Below are 12,427 nucleotides of genomic sequence, written 5' to 3'. Positions count from 1 at the left end.
TCACTGGGACAGACATCTAAGTCTGTTCCAATGTCCCACCTGATGCGTTACTTACATCACCATCACTCGCGTCACTAATCTCTTCATCTAAACAGTGCCTAATCGCACTAGAACGGCTAAGTTCACTCATAATAAAACACACACTAAATATAACAAACGATAATAACAGCCAAGACAATAAACAAACATGTACCGACAACAATAACAACAAACCAAAACGACTACAGCTGAACGGCACAGTAACTGTGGCGGGCGGCGGCGCGGCGTAGTGCAGTAGCGGTGCGGCGCGCGGCGCAGTCCAGATCAGCTGATTGTTAACATCCCCTCTACATTTCCAAAGACTTCCAAACATCGATTCCAGATATGCTGGTAGGAAGGAAATTTCTTCCTCTTTCGTACTATATAAAGTACGACACTATCACATATCTCGTTATAGTTGTATTTTGAGACGATAACTAACGATCGCACAGTGCGACTCTATCAGTACAGGCGGGTCCTAATTGAGTCGCACTATGCGATCTTATCAGATGGAGGGTTAATGATGAGTCATTTATAAAGAGCATGAAATAACTTGTAGCATTGTTTCAATAAAAAACATCTGAGTGCACAAGTAAAAATGGTGCTAACAAATATATTACATAATGTTGAGCTGTAAACAAACGTATTCATTTTTAAACTGCAGTAGTCGTTTCTTTTGCACCTAAATCCCTTTTACTTAAGAAATAGTTGGGTTATTGTGCTCTCAGTTTTTTTTTATACCATGCCTACAGTCTCAGCTGCTGCAAATGCTACAGAATGTGTAGACTCTGTTTACTGAAGGAAACAGAATTTTTCCGGACATTGGATCACTGAACGATGGCAAATGTCCGGAAAAATCTTGTTTCCTTCACAATCCACCCATTGTCAAAAACAAACTTCAAACAAATACTGCTTACTGTCACTTTCATTCATTTCAGATGCAACAGTTGTAATTTATGATTTATGATACCTGAGATAAAGGTCAGACTGCAGATCTCGGAACAAAGTGTTACTGACTTTTGTATAACTGAACATTGGCATATGTACAAACAAATTTTTATAATCTTTCTATTGTCAAAAAACTTTAAACAAATAAGGTTAATTTAATATTAGTAGTAGTGTATTGATTTGGTTTGAGCTGCAATTTCTGACATAATAATGGAGGTTAATATTCATGAAAAACAAAGCTTTTTCTTTTATTATTCTGTATTTGCATAAGTATCTTATAAATATATGAGTGATATAAAAATCAATCTTAAAAAATATAAATTAGAAGAGCAAATTTTATTTTATCCTTATGATAAGTACATAGAATTATTTTGTCTACATTCTTCAAAGTTTGAAATATTCTTTCAAAGTAAAATAAGAATTTACTTTTATAAATAATATCTATAAAAATTATAACAAATATGTACATAACCTCTTCTTGCTTGAAACACTGCAACAAATCACATTACAATATTAATATAAATATACATTATTACTATTTCAAAGCTTAAACTGGAAATTTGTAATGATAATAGAGTGCACTTTTTTGGAATATTTTAATGTATACCTTTCAATACAAAACCTATTTACATAGAAAACAGGAGACTAGAGCTTACACAACTAACTTAGGCTCACCATGATATTGGCTTGCAGGCTCAGTCACTATTCACATACAAATGCAAAATACTAAATCGTTTCTCAACTTAATTTAATAACGTTAAATCTAGTTTATAACAAACAAATTTGTATCACCTTTATTAGAACTCAAATTTATTTTTTACACTTAGAGTGAAATATTTTATAAATATTGATTCATACTGATTGATCTCGCATATTACAACTTTTTTTGTCTGTAGTGAAATTACCTTGGGTTTTACCCCATATGAACAATATTAAACTTCGCATATTTACTCCCGTGGTTTTGGTCTTAACCCTTTGGCTGTTTGCCATTTTTTTAAATCTTGACATAAAACTGTTAGGTTTTTAGCATGGGTCATACCCAGAACTGATCAGCTCAAAATGGACATTTTGCAGGGATTTTCTTAAAATTGTGTAACTTCTTTAAAAATCAAGATATTTGCTTGAAACTTGTTGAGTTTTGTAGAACATAAGGCCGTGCTTTAGAAAAAATACTCCATGTCAATTAAATTCAATAGATTTTTTTAAATATGTATTATTTTGTTATTTTATTTTATTTTTTTAGTTTTGAACTATAAAACATATATTTGTTTTAAGGAGGGTGAATTGACAGTATAATATCCTAAAAGTACATTTAATTATGAATAGACCATGAAAATGTTAAGTAATTTGGAAAAAAATGTTCAAGTTGTCGTAAAAATAAGTAAATACAGGGTGCGGAAAAAAACCTCCCTATTTTTAAATGCTAATAAAAACCACAGTTTTTTCCAAAAAACAAATTTATTCACTTTAACTTATTCTATGACATGGGAGGTTTTTTCTACTTTCGTTTAAAAAGAATATCAGATAAGTGGTGGCCGTGGTTATCAATACATTGTTGCAAGCGAATTCTGAAACTGTCGTGGACTCTCTCGAGCATGGCTTGAGGTATGTGCAGAACTTCCTCCCATATAGCTTGCTTCAGATCTTGCAGGTTTCTGGGGCGATGTTTGAACACCTCAGCCTTTAAGTAACCCCACAGAAAAAAGTCACATGGGGTTAAATCGGGTGATCGCTCTGGCCACACAATGTCCCCTCCCCGAGAAATCAATTGGCCAAAATGTTCATTGCTATTCGGGCAGTATGTGCTGTGGCACCGTCCTGCTGGAACCACACATTCTCGAAAGCCCTCTGTTGTAGGGCAGGTTCAAAAAATTCTGCTAGCATGTTGGCATACCTGTTTGAGTTCACAGTAACAACATTGCCATCCTCTTCAAAAAAATGAGGGCCAATGATTCCACATCGTGATAACGCGCACCAAACAGTCACACGTTCACTATGAAGAGGCCTCTCATGGATTTCCTTCGGGTTGTTTTCACTCCAATAGCGAAAATTCTGTTTATTCACTCTTCCAGACAGATGGAAATGCGCTTCATCACTGAAAAAAACAACAGCGTCTGGTGGGAGACCTTCCAAGATTATTTGACACGCTTCCATACGACTCTGCCAATCACGTTGAGACAGCTCTTGGACAACAACCATCTTGTAAGGATGGAAATTAAGATCCATGTGTAGAATTCGACGAACACTACGGTCAGACATTCAAAGGGCGGCTGCATGTTTGCGAGCTGATCGTTGAGGAGACTGCAAAACTGATTGCCTAACCGCATTAATGTTTTCTGGTGTACGAGCACTACGAGGTCTTCCACCTCGTTTTTTCACAACAGAACCAATTTCTCTGAAGTTTTTCACCCACAGCACAATAGACTTGCGGTTCGGTACTGAATCACGAGGAGGAATTTGAAACCGCGTTCGGAATTTGCGTTGAGCCATAACTGATTCATTGTTACGAATGAACGCTTCGACCGCAAAAGCTCTCTGTGCACTCGTCCACACCATGATGGCGACTGACGACTAGTGCCTACGGGCGGAGCATCACTTAAACTTCCCCCTCTCCTGCGTCGATTGCGATTGCGGCTATCCCCACCATTCTGAGCGCCTCCTTCTACTCACAAAAAAGCAATGAAAATAGGGAGGTTATTTTGCCTCACCCTGTAGTTACTTACGTGAGTTTGATGCAATTTTCACCAACTACTTATGAAGTCTCTTTGTCAATAATAAATAAAGTACATTACTGCAAGTGTACAAAAGCTCATTATATTTATAGAAAGCAAATTTTTAAAAGGACAAACAAATGTTTCACACTATTTACATTATCTACACGTTTTTACTTTTTACCGACACACGTGCTTTAACGAGGCATTTTGCGTGAACACTGTGCGCGATCTACGATTTTTCCTTCAGGATGGTTGTCACCTGAACACATTATACAGAGTTTTTCCTTCTCTGGGAGCTTCCTAAGTCCAAAATTGGCTGAAGGGTCATCTCCACCGCCTTGAAGATTATGGGGTACAGATTTGACAGCCATCCATTCTGAGGCAAGTTCTCCCACAATTTCCTTCATGAAATCAGCTCTATGTAGCCGCCGTTTGGTGGTATTCAATTTGTATAGAATCAATATGTTTAGCACCATGCGGCCAAAAACATTAAATATAACCTATTTTGCGTGCTTCATAGTTCTACGTTCATCCATATATACATACAACATTTGGTCAGTGGAATCGATACCACCCATACCACGGTTGTATTGATGGGCAATTTTAGTTTTAGTCTTTATAAGGAGACGACCACTTCTTCTAATAGAGTATACCTCAGAAGCAGCCTGGCAGTCAGTTGATAGGATTAAAAATTGAGAGGAGTTGCTCTTTTCTTCCCTATGCGCCATAATGAGCATTGGGCCTTTCCTTACATAGGTCTTTTGACCAACAGCATACTTTCCCAATAACAGTTTAGGTATACCTTTCCTGTCTTTCCTAATAGTTCCAATAACAAAAGTTTGGTGACTGTACAAAGTTCTAGCAAGTGCAATTGAAGTAAAAAAGTTGTCAAGAATTATATGGTGCCCTTTTCCCAAACAATTTGCCATTCTTAGCAAGGTCATTACAACTGTGCCTCCCAAACCCGTCTCAACAACTCTTTCATTTTCTTCTGATCTTTGAGCTCCTTTATAACAGTAAAAAGATACACAGTTGCCACAGTTGCGTGTTATTGAATCGCAAAGGACCCACAATTTAACCCATTGCGGATCACTGACGAGCTGGGCTCGTTACGCAGCGGCCGGGCCTAACGGCACGATGACGAGCTCAGGTCGCAAAAGCGGTCTGTTTTTAAGTTTCCCTCCAAATAGTTCTAGTAATGTCTGATAGATCGGGCAATCGTCTTCACTTGTCAACTAAGAGTGTTTAACAACGGTCTACGTTTAGAGTTTTCAAAAGTTTCATAAATATCCTACAGATCGCAGTTGTATGTCGAAGTTGAAAAATCATTCATATGAGTTTACTACCTGCTTTTTAGCGCTTCTGATTGGGGGTTTTCCAAAGTTGTTATTATAATACTTTTGAGGTTAGTGACAAAGAACTAAACGACGCAGACGTACATGTTGGCGGGTTTAGTCTAGACAATGGCCCAGATGTTGTAATTGCTTCGCCCGAGCCGCTTTATTTAGACTATGATTCAGACATCATCCCTGCCACCCCGGAACCTTGCTCGCGTGTTATCGTTCCTACATTACGGATACCCCAGCAGGCCCATGTTCCATCTGAACGAATACCTTCACAGCTGAATTTTCTAGTATACAATAGCGAGCGATACGATGTGGCGCACCATTGCTGTTCGTTCGGCCACTGACCGTAAATTAATTCGTGCCCGCTGGTGCCTGCGCGCCAAAACAATACAATCCGCAATGGGTTAATACCCCACTTGTGGTGTTTTTTTTTTTAAAAAAAAAGCTTTCATCTCAGCTAGGGTAACATCTACCCACTTTTTGACTCAACTGAAAGGCGATAAGGTCTGCTCATTGTCAGCAATGTAGTTCCTAGCATACCTGTTTGTCTCGGTAACAAAAACATTCAAAATTGCAGTTGTAAAAAACAGTTTTATGTACTCTATAGGTTTCGAGTTTTATGGAGGGCAGTGTTTAGGTCCACTTACTTCAGAAAATGTAAATTGGTGATTGTAAGGTGGATCATTGCCTTCCTCTACTTCGTCCCAACTACTATCATCATCGTCAGCTGGATCATTTTGTGGGACATTTTGATTATCAGTTGTATCGTTTTGTGGGACATTTTGACTAGCCCCAGTTCTTTCCAAACTAACTGTACAATGCCTACGACGCTTTGGAACTGATAGATTTGGTCTAGCTCTAGGCGGAGTTTCATCTACCTCAGAGTCAGATGATGACACATCAGGCTGGTTACGGCTGCTAATTGGTAATTGTATGTTACCTCGTTGAAGTCCTGTTGAGGTTGATGGTTGATAAGGATCATAACTAGGATCCTCGTCTGTGTCATCTATGAAATCATTGCTAGATTGTTGATCAGAATCACTGCTATCTACATTAGAAGAATGTTCGGAGTCACTGTCACTTCGGAAATTCAAACCAGCAGTTTGAACAATGTTCATCAGAGTGTTCTCACTAATGGGAGATTTTGAACGTTTTCCACCCATTATTATAACACTTCACAGAGATAATGCAAACAGCGCACAATACACTCAAAAGAACAGACAGGCAGCCGAGAAAACAATAAAAGGCGCCAAGCGAGTGATCTCGTGTTGGCACTGCCAGTGCAAGCCCGCCCGCCAAGCCACTTGAATCACGGCAATGGTCTTCGATTCATTACAGCGGATATATGTAAAAAGAGCATAAACATTTATTTTCTTGTATAGCATGTATTCCTCTACTGATTGATATATAGTTACGCTAATTTATTTAAAAAAATTACATTAAAACAAATTGATTGCAGAACAACGATATATCGTTCTGAAACAGTTTTCAGAAAAACTACCAACAACGATATATTGTTGTGAAACAGTTTTCTGTAAAACTATCTACAAAGATATATTGTTGTGAAGCAGCCAAAGGGTTAAGAGTTATGGAAGATGTCTCCTTTCAAGATATGATTAGTACACATTAATTTGCTTTTTTTAGTTTTTCCCGTACAGTTAATAATTTTTTTAGTACTTGAGATACAAAGTATTTAAATTATTGAGGTTTTTTCTTGATAACCAAAAATTATCTAAAAAGCATTTAGATATCTTTCAAATTAGACACTTCCATATCTCTGTGAATAAAATCAAGATCGCGAAATATGTATATGTCCCCACCCTCGCAATTGCACTAAACGCGGTCCATCCATATTGTCTTATTTTAGTTTATTGTGTACATTATAATTCAAGAAAATGGGTAAATGTATTGATTTATGACTGTCAGGAAGCAAATTGGATTGAGTGTTATGCAAAAAAACCACATACTCAGCAGTTTTTTGTTGTGTTTTTTCTTCTAAGAAATAGAAAATAAATTTAACTTTGGTAAAAACAAAACTTTTAATCTTTAAATGCACGCTAATTGAACCAAAGACAAATATTTTCTTCAAAGCTCTAAGGGTTAAGATCGAAGTGTTGTTTAATTTGCAGAAATTATTTTGGCCATAAAACAAACTTGATTATTTAAGATCCTCACTTGAGGAGAGAAATTAATTTTTTTTAACTCATCTCCTCACACCACTCTATAGTAACATCCTTTTTACAATAACAACAAGATTATAAGAAAAAGATAATTCTTTAAGCCTGTAAACTTCTTACGAAAATCAAGTTTCATGATATTTAGTTTAAGAATAACAAAAGGTGTTGTTTAATACTTTTAGAGGGAGGTGTAAATAAGAAAATTTCACTGCTTTGGATTAAAGGTGACTGTAAATCTTCAATAAAATTTATAGATTAGGTTTCATTGAATTTCCATAACAACAGGTGTTGGAATTTTATTCTTATTTGAAAGTGCCCTAATAAGATGTAATAAGAAATACCCAAGTAGTATGTCTAAACTGGTTATAAAGTTCTGTATTATAATGTCACAATTTTTGTAAGTCTGAATTCCACAGAATTTTATATATCAATAATGGGTTTTGAATTGTAATCTACAATGTTATATGGGTGTGGGACAAAAGATGCAAACAGAAGATGCAATGGGTCACTAACCCTTTCGTTCCTGGCATCTAAATTTTGGTACGACAGTAGTATACCAAAAGGATGGAATATCCAAGCATTGGTGGGAAGAGCATTTCAGTGAAAATTTGAAATTGCTGCTCAATTTACCTTCCGCTTATGTGCTTCTTCCAACAAAGTTGAAAACTGAAGCTGTCGTAGGATTACCTCTGAAATCTGAAGTCTATGCCTACCTGAAGAGATCAAAGTATAGGGTGATTTTTTTATTGGTGTGGTTTTTAAGTTGGCACCACTATTAAACACAACAATTAAATTTGAATTAAACAGCTGATCTTTGTTTATCATCTTATGTCATTTCGATATTTGTATTGTCTAGTTCGTATTATTGTATAGTAACTATGAACAGACTTACAAAAGAAGAGCGTTTGCGAATAGTGCAAATTTATTTAATTTAAATAAAAGATGAAAATAAAAACCGCAGTTCAGTTCGGGCAACTTACTGAGCTCTTCGTCCGATTTACGGACCTCATAATCGTCCATCAGAGTCAGGTATTCGAGCTTTGGTTTCGTAATACCCACACTCTTGTTGACAAGCGTCGGCAGAGACGCCGCACAGTAAGGACCGAAGAGGCTGTTGATGCTGTTGCTCATAGTGTTGAAGAGGATCCAAGTGTGTCGATTCGTCATCGTGCGCAGCAATTAGCGATCTGCTACTCAACTCTATGGAATATTTTACGGAAGGATCTACGCCTATATCCATAAAAGATTCAGTTGGTGCAAGAACTGAAACGATTAGACTATCGCAAGCGTCTTGATTTCGTTGAATGGGCTCAACATAAGATAACACATGACCCAGCTTTCGCAGGCAAGATTTTTTTCAGTGATAAGGCTCATTTCTGGTTATGCGGCTTTGTAAATAAACAGAATTGTCGGATTTGGAGTGATGAAAACCCAAAAGAATTTGTTGGTATGCCCCTTCATCCACTAAAAACATACCGTTTGGTGCGCCATTTGGGCAGGTGGTGTTATTGGCCCTTATTTTTTTAAAGACAATGCTGGCCAGACTGTTACGGTAAATGGTCAACGCTATCGGGCAATGTTACGGGACTTTTTCTTTCCTCAGCTAAACGAACTTGAAGTGGATTTAGAAAATGTCTGGTTCCAACAAGCCGGTGCGACGTGCCACACGGCAAACGACACAATTGGCCTCTTGGCAGAAACATTTGGTGAACGTATCATCTCATTTAGAGGTAGTGTCAACTGGCCCCCCACGGTCGTGTGATATCACGCCAACAGACTACTTTCTGTAGGGATATGTTAAGTCTCAAGTATACGCTGACAAGCCACAAACTTTAAATAACTTGGAAGCTAACATTCGTCGAGTTATTGGCGGAATTCAACCACAGCTGCTGGAAAGAGTATTCGAAAATTGGACTTCTCGATTGGGCTTTCTACGCGAACGAAATGGAGCCCATATGCCAGAAATCATTTTTAAACGTTAATGTCATGACACTGTAGTTCAAATAAAATGCATTTTTATGTCAATGCAGGTTGTTTTTCATTTTTTTATTTAGTTTTTAAAAAAACCGCACCAATAAAAAAATCACCTTATACTTTCTACAATGAGTGACAAAAGTAGTAGTCATCTAACTGTGGATATTCTTGATCCATGTACGCAATTCAACCAAAAGGAGCAAAGAATAATGGTTAAATGTAACTAGATCTCATCATCTATAACAAGTTGGCAAAAAGAAGTGTCGATCAAAATAAATTAAATATACATTTTTAACTGAAACACTCATTGAATATGACCCTGGGATCATGGGAGATACCTGTATTAAAATAAATACTTTTGGGGAGCGAAAAGGTTACGAAATGAAAATAATATTACTTTTTAAATATAAAATTGGTAATACGGTGATTATGATAATTTAACAACACGTACTAACACTAACATGTGACATACTTGCATTAATTGGATGCTTCCTTCCTCCGTTTCTGACCGACAGATTTGGAATCTTCCATAGATCCTCTCTTTCGTTTTGGGGCTTCTCCTCGTCCTCTTGTGTGGAGTTTGTCAACATTCACAGGATCCCTTCGCCACGGAACACCCTCACCCATAGCTTCCACCATTAACTAAAACATACAAAAAATTCTCACTACAAAATACAATGGGTATATCACTGATTGGACAATAACCTTTCTGTTAACAAAGTCATGGTTTAACATCACCAATAATTTCAATCCTTATAAATAATCACTGCATAAAACACGACTGCTGTTCATATATTTATTACTTTTTTCAAATATAATGTTTTACTAGATATGTAAAGCTGACTGAAAATATTTATTTCATTATAAAGAAATGCATTGTCATTAGGCTGATTTATTATTTCACTTTGTCTGCACATCTTGGAATTGCACTAGCATTGTGTCTAGTAACAATGTGGTGTGTTATTATTGCCAATGGATGATTTAAAAAGGTACCATTGTTATATGTTACAAAAATATGAACACTATGTTTCACAAACTGCCATCTATCATTATCTTCAACATCACCCGTTTTATTTTGCTTAATATGTTTGTGTAAGCTTGACAATGTCATAATTATTTTAAAAAGTTTACAAAGAAGAAAAAGATACAATTCAATTATTTTAGGTGAATTTGAAATAAATTCGGAGAAGAAGTACAAAGACTAGTTTGACAAATCGTAAGTTGTTTTCATTATTTTATTTTTTACAATGATTTTATATGTTTAGGCATGAAGTTAAAAATGAAAAGGATCAAGAATTGAGAATAAAGATTAGAGCCACAATGACCAGTATACCCTACATTACACAACAGTGTTTCTACAATATAATGTGTTACATGTTGTCTCATTTACCTCTATATGCTGCATGCATTCATTTTGCATAATACTGGCCATCTCATAAACATGTGTCCTGCAGTTATTATACATGATTGCATTTTGGAACATTAGAAGAAGATCTCTTTGGAAGTCAACTGTAGTACGTAGCTCGCCTGTCTCTATCCTCTTCTTAATCGTTGATAAGTCAACAGGTCTGAAAAAATACACATTTTAATATTTTAAGAAAAACTTAAACCTGATGGTAGCTTTCAATGCAGTGTGTCCCAATGAATTGACTGATTCCATTCTTCTAAAGTGTTTCTTTCTGCAGACAGCTTAATTTGATGTAGGACAAATTTAGTATTTTACTAAAAGGATAATTTTATTGTTAGATAGAAACGTTTGAATTTAGACAAATATGAAAGTCTAACCCAGTATCCAAAGGAGCTATTATTTAGTTCATTATGAATGTAACGGAATTTTTACAACTGAGAAAAGTCAACAACAGTGTGCAAGTACATTTACATTTCTTTTCTCCCAAAAACAATGAACAAATAGAATAATATTGCTAAGTTAGAGCCTATGATATAAAGAAGCAGTACAAATATGGAAAATATATAAAGATTCCAAAAATGACTACATAAAAACATTTTAAATTTGTTAACACTTTTACTTTCAATTGAACAAAAAAATGTTTTTTAAGATGCTTTTAATGCTTAGAAGTCACACATAAGGTAAATAAGAGAAGGCGCCCCACAGTTTTGACGCATTTTCACCCGAAATCACCAAAGTTTTTGCAACAGTGTGAGAAGAGACACTTGTCATGGTGCATAATTAAACCCTTTTGTATTCAAGTCCTGAAAAACTTTTGGCAAGCATTGTTCAGTGTACCAACTTGCTATGATACTCCTCTGTTCTTCCAGCTTAATAGCCTTCATCAATGCTGTACTCCTGAAATAGAAAAAATAGCGTACAGGATCTCTCGTGTGTTTTTCCTCACCGATCATTGTATTTTGATAATGGTGGGAATGACTTGTCTTCAAACACCCATACACAACTTTTTCCTCGAGGAACGTCATAAAATGATGTCCATCTAGAGTTGGAACGTAAAATGATGTCCATCTAATAACCTGTGATAATTTTAGAAATAATCCGATTACCACCAATATTAAGTGTCGGGTCGGGGGGGGGGGGGGGGGGGGGGGGGGGGGGTGGGGGGGGGGGGGGGTGGGGGGGGGGGGGGGTGGGGGGGGGGGGGGGTGGGGGGGGGGGGGGGTATGGACTTATATATTGTTTATAAATATCCATTGACACATGTATATATGTAATCTTATTATTTTTTACTAACCTAATTTAAAATTTATAAATTAACTAGTGTGTCGCGGATAAAAAATATAAAGATACTTAATATTGAAACCTTATGTTTTATCTTAATATACTTCACCCATATGTTTTTTGTTTCCATTTTCAGTGTGGCCAGTCTTTACATGCTCACTGACTAATCCGTCATAACAAAAAATGGAAGAGGGAGAAAGAATAAATAACAATAACAAACCTTACACAGACAGAGAGTTTCAACATGAAGCAACCTTGTAGATTCAAGAATTAAAAGTTGTTGAATTGTGTAAGACTCTAGCTCTAGTGGCCGTAAATCCAGATACGAAAATTCAAGAGTCCATGACCTCATAGATTCTGTCTTTGTCAGTGAGTAACTGCTTGCAAAGGGATGAGTTCTAAGAGGCCAGAAACCTTTGCAAATAGGCTAGATTAAAGTTTTTCAGAGGATAAGAAGCTCCTAAATTGCTGTAGGCTAGAAGTCAGAAGTCAAACATCCAATTATATTTGGGAAAAGATCATAGGGTGATCATATGACTATAAAAAAGGTAAAATAAGGAA

At 36.4% G+C, this 12,427-nt stretch overlaps 1 long non-coding RNA gene across 1 annotated transcript; it reads right to left on the bottom strand.

Annotated features, from left to right (window-relative positions):
* Positions 1-1,223: 1,223 nt before the first annotated feature.
* LOC124360252 lies at positions 1,224-10,765 on the bottom strand. The gene is made up of 3 exons (XR_006922226.1): positions 10,568-10,765; positions 9,650-9,819; positions 1,224-1,456 (listed from the first exon to the last, which is right to left on the bottom strand). It is a non-coding gene; the product is annotated as an uncharacterized LOC124360252 (long non-coding RNA).
* Between the last annotated feature and the right edge of the window lie 1,662 nt (positions 10,766-12,427).

The sequence above is a fragment of the Homalodisca vitripennis genome, chromosome 4 (assembly GCF_021130785.1).
Source record: "Homalodisca vitripennis isolate AUS2020 chromosome 4, UT_GWSS_2.1, whole genome shotgun sequence".
Classification (NCBI taxonomy): Eukaryota; Metazoa; Arthropoda; class Insecta; order Hemiptera; family Cicadellidae; genus Homalodisca; species Homalodisca vitripennis.
Note: the sequence above shows the minus strand (reverse complement) of the source record. Positions and strands in the feature narration are given on the sequence as shown.